The following is a 5,075-nucleotide window of genomic DNA, read 5'->3' as shown; positions in this document are numbered from 1 at the left end:
TCTCTCTGAGACAGACCTAGTGGAACAAATTCATTCTTAAGTCTTCCCAACCCAAGCACAAGACTGAGAGCAGAAGCCCCTTTGGAAGCATCCCCTCTGGCCCCAGCTATAATGACCCTACCCCCTGCCCAACACTCTTACCCACCTTTGAGTGACCCCAGTGTATCATGAATCAAGGAAGACCCCCACTGTGGCATCTCTGAACCTAAGAAGATAAATAGTTGTTTTATGCTGCTAAGTATCTCATCAGTGGTCCAGAACAGTAAAATGGGAAAACAGCAGCTTTGGAGTCATTTAGTCATCCACTCAAATGTCAGTCACATTGGGTTAGCTGTAGGACCGTGTCGGATACTACTCCAAAGGAGGAACAGCTTCAGGATGAGGTGAGGAAGGTGATGACACATATCCAAGCCAACGTATAAAAGGAATTTGAAAAACAACAACAAAAACCCAGAAAAACAAAGAGTGTTAACACCTGTAGTTTGTCTTTTCTCCTCTTCCTCTCTACTTAAGGAAGAATCTACAATGATCTGGGGTCAGCTGCTTGAAATTTGGATGTGAGTCAGGCCTGGGGTTACTACAAGTTTGTATGTAATCTTGGTCACCAAGGAAGCTGAGCAAGAGGACCACAAGTTCAAGACCAGCCTAGGTAACCTAAGGAGATTCTGTCTCAAAATGATACATACATACATACAAACATACATACATACATACATACATACATACAACACACAAACACACATACATGTTCACATACACATGCACACATACACACATATACATTGAAAAGGGCTGGGGAATATATATTGTTTGGTAGTAGAGCACTAGGTTTACTCCCAATACTGAAATAGTAATAGAAATAAAGGAAAGAAAATGGATGAGAGGAGAGAATTGGAGAGAGAGAGGGGAAGAGAGGAAGGACCTGGTAGAAGGAAGAGGTGAAGACAGGAGAGGAGAGGAGAGGAGAGAAGAGGAGGGGAGGGGAGAGGAGGAGAAAGGAGAGGAGGGGAGGGGAGAGTACCGAGTGCTGGGGAGAGTTCCGTGTGGGTCACACTGCAGTAGGGCTGTAGACTTACCTGCTCTTTATGCTTCCCGCCTTCCCAGGCCTAGGAGAAGCCGGGCCTGCTCCCTATAACCCCAAAGCTTAGCCCAGAGCCGGCTGGGAGTAGAAACTTAACAGCATCTCCAGGAAACGCCAAGGAAATGCTCAGGAGCACTGAGTTGAACGTGCAAGACTTCGTGGCACTAGAGGTGAGTATGAGAAATTGGACTCTAAGAATTAGGCATGGTTTATTTTTTTAAGTTCGCTATCAAAGACATCCTGACTTTGGTACCCAACTCTTTGAGAGCAAACTCTATTTCTTTACTGGCTATGGAGATCGAGCAAGTTACTCACTGTGTCTACTTTTCTCTATTCATAAAAGGGGAACCCCCCCTTTTATGTAATAAATAGTTTGCACCTTTGAAGTCTGTTGTGACAAGTGAGAATGATACACTAGGACCCTGTATCTGTGCCTGGATCACGGTAGCACTATGTAAGTGTGTCACCCACTTCACCGATGAACTCACCAGAACCACAGGAGGTTAATTCTTGATCCAAGAGGACCGAGTCAGGATCACCACTTCCACAGGATCAGGCTCATTCGTTCCTACTGAAATTTGAAAAATATTGTTCTAATAAGCTCTAGTTAGTATTGTGACAGGAAAGAATTATTTAGAAGACATCATCCTATCTTGAGTTTAAGCCCCACCTGGATCCATGAGGAGACTCATCTTACACACACACACACACACACACACACACACACACACACACACACAGAGGCACAGTGGTACTTGCCTCTGGTCCTACAACTCGGAAGGCAGAAGCAGTTGGATCTCTATAAGTTCAAGACCACCTTGATGTGCATGGTTACAGACCAACCAAGGTGACAAAGTGAGAGAGATGCTGTTTTTCTTAAAACAAAACAAAACAGAAACAAAAGTATTAGCTCTTGGGTTCAGGACCTGGATCTTCTAGCTCAGATGTCATTCTGGGTGGAGGGACAGCAGTGGCATCCTCTGTGTCCTGTGCCATGCCTGAGAGTGTATCACAGGGTGTACCACAGGGTATACCACAGGCATCTCCTTTTATAAATTTTCCCAAACTAAAAATCCATTAAGAAAAACAAAATCCATGCATTCCCTTTTGTAAAGCTGTAGACAGATTTGGCCATTAGCACTCTGCCAGGCTCATGTAAAAATAACCATCTTAGTCTACTTGTAGGGTGACTGTCTTAGTTATACGCACCTCTGCTGACTACGCGCATCTCCGTGGTGCCAGTTATTTGGACAGTTTTTACAGTGAAGAGAACCATCAGTGTGAAATGACTGCAGGCTGACTTCTCATTAAACTTTCATTAATGCCTTTCCTGGGTATATTAAATGTGATGCTTTAAAAGCACCATTCTGCTCATTCCTACCAATGCTGTCCACTATTTGAATAGCCTGGAAGACGCTAATATCGCGTAAGTTAAGGCAAGAGAAAGGAATGTGGAAAGACTGAACTCAGGGAAAACCAAACAGTTATCAGGCACTCGCCTGTCCTGTTCCTATGTTTCACTAGCTCTCCAGAAATCAGGCAAAGAAGTGAGACTCACAGCAGACGATCAGGAGAACATCAGTTAGGCAATCGATAGATTCTGGGTTAGCAGTCTTTGGGTTCCAATGGCATCATTTGATTGGTAAAGAGCACCTAAGGGCTGGGGATGTGTGACATGGTTTTTCCTTCTTTAGTGGAGTCCTGTGTGGGTGGCTGGGTCTTGTAGACAGGCTGATTGCCCAACTTCTCTCTGGACCTCGTGGCCTGTTTGGGCATCAAGGAGGTAGGATCTCGGGTGACAGGAAATCAGTCTCCACTTGTGTATTGTGCACAGAGGAGCCTCAAGCTCCACTTCTCCTGTGGAGCCTACATGGCCTCCTCTGCCACACACAGCTACAGCATCCCGAGACCCTGCGAATATCAGATGTGGAATAGCACAGAACACAAGGAAGACACAACAGTCTCACCGAGCACCTATGCTCAGCCTGTTTCCTCCTGCTGTTAATTCCATTATGGGCAAAGAAATTGGATAACTCCATGTCCTTAGGGTTGTCTAAACTTGTAAAGCCTCTATTCCAGCCCCCAGGGGGCCAAAGGATTTCTGGACAAGTGACATCTCTCAACGAAGACATTATTGTTTTAATACAATGAAAAATTTGACATCAAAGCCAGTTATTGTTCCCATTATTTATCCTTTCAAGTCACACAAGCTTATTCAGTAAAGAAACAGGAATGGCGGGGGATGGGGGTGGGGGGTGTAATAAGGCTCCTGCTCCATTATTCAAGTTCTCACAGAGTCGGCAATGTTTACTTCTTATTACAGTTTTCCAATTAGCGGGAGAGAAATGGAAGTCGGCTACCCTAGGATCTCCAGGGAGAAGCAGGAAAATTTACATGCAACTTAGAGAGATAAGAGTTACTGGGACTGGGACCCTTGCTAATCTTCCTGTTGTCAAAGGGATTAGGTAGAGAGCTGTGGATCCCAGGAGTTAATCAGAGGAGCCCCTAGAACATTCATCCACCCTCTAAATTATGTCCGATGCTCCTTCCATCCCCCCCATGGGGTAGGTTACCAGGTCTTTCTCACACAACTCAGGGCTATCAGGGTCTTCTGGAATTACAGTATGCTTAGCACACTGTGATTTACTTTTAGTTCAGAGAACCTTTGCTTTGCTCCTGGGCTCCTCTGCCTTCCCAGGAGCTTCCTGCTGCTCACATCACCCTCATATTGTTCAGGTAGAGGGTGGTTTGAATAAAAATGGCCCCCCCTTGGCCCATAGGGAGTGGCACTATTAGGAGGGGGAGCCTTGTTGGAGTAGGTGTCATTAGGGAGGGAACTTTGAGGTTTCAGAATCACAAGCCAGATCCAGGGACTCACTTACTCTTCCTGCTGCCTTCAGATCCAGATGGAGAGCTCAGCAACTCTCCAGTCCAGCACCATGTCTGCCCACATGCCACCCTGCTTCCCTCCATGATGATAATGGACTAAAGCCCGGAAATTGTAAGACAGCCCCAATTAAATGTTTTGCTAATAAAACTCTTGGTGTCTCTTCACAGCAATAGAAACCCTAACACAGGAGGCGTGTCATACAAACTTCCACAGCCTGAACAGATTAAGAAAGAAAAGATTTCAACTTTTTCTCAAAAGTACTACTATGTAAAGTAAGTGTGTTTCACTTTCATGTACTTATTTTTAAGAAGTCTCTACACGGCCCAAGTGAGGATGCGTCAATCCCACTTGAGAGGGATAAGAAAGCAATCACAGGAGTGGGGCAGGGGGTGGGGGAGGAAGGGACCTGGGTGGGAAAGGGGAGAGGGAAGGGAAGAGGGGAACACGATCAGGTATTGGGAGGGGGAACAGAACTGAAGTCCTGAGGGCCAGCAGAAAGAATGGAAACAGGCAACCTCGGGATGTAGAGTAGGGGGACCCTCCAGAATGCACCAGAGACCTGGGAGGTGAGAGACTCTCAGGACTCAAAGGGAGGGACCTTAGATGAAAAATGCCCAACAGTAGGGAGAGGGAACTTATAGAGCCCACCTCCAGCAGGAAGATAGGACATCAAGTGAGGGATGGGGTTGCCATCCCACAGTCACAACTCTAACCCAGAATTGTTCTTGTCTGAAAGAACTGCAGGGACAAAAATGGAGGAGAGCCTGAGGAAAAAGAGGTCCAGTGACAGGTCCAAGTTGGGATTCAGCTCAAGGGAAGGCCCCAAGGTCTGACACTATTATTGAGGCTATGGTGTGCTTACAGACAGGAGCCTGCCCTCCGAGAGGCCCAACAAGCAGCTGATAGAGTCAGATGCAGATACCTACACCCAACCAATGGACAGAAGCTGCTGACCCCTGTGGTTGAATTAGCGAAAAGCTAGAAGAAGCTGAGGACCATATAGGAAGACCGGTCTCAACTAACCTGGATCTCCAGGGATCTCTCAGACACCGAGCCACCAACCAGGAAGCATACACCAGCTGATATGAGGCCTCGAACACATAC

The 5,075-nt window shown here is 46.3% G+C and overlaps 1 long non-coding RNA gene across 1 annotated transcript; it reads left to right on the top strand.

Annotated features, from left to right (window-relative positions):
* The first annotated feature begins 470 nt into the window (after nt 1-470).
* On the top strand, nt 471-4,194 carry Gm36060. The gene is made up of 3 exons (XR_383594.2): nt 471-649; nt 1,105-1,251; nt 4,139-4,194. It is a non-coding gene; the product is annotated as a predicted gene, 36060 (long non-coding RNA).
* Nucleotides 4,195-5,075: the final 881 nt, after the last annotated feature.

Source organism: Mus musculus, chromosome 14 (assembly GCF_000001635.26).
Source record: "Mus musculus strain C57BL/6J chromosome 14, GRCm38.p6 C57BL/6J".
Classification (NCBI taxonomy): domain Eukaryota; kingdom Metazoa; phylum Chordata; class Mammalia; order Rodentia; family Muridae; genus Mus; species Mus musculus.
This window is presented reverse-complemented; position numbering and strand designations above follow the sequence as displayed.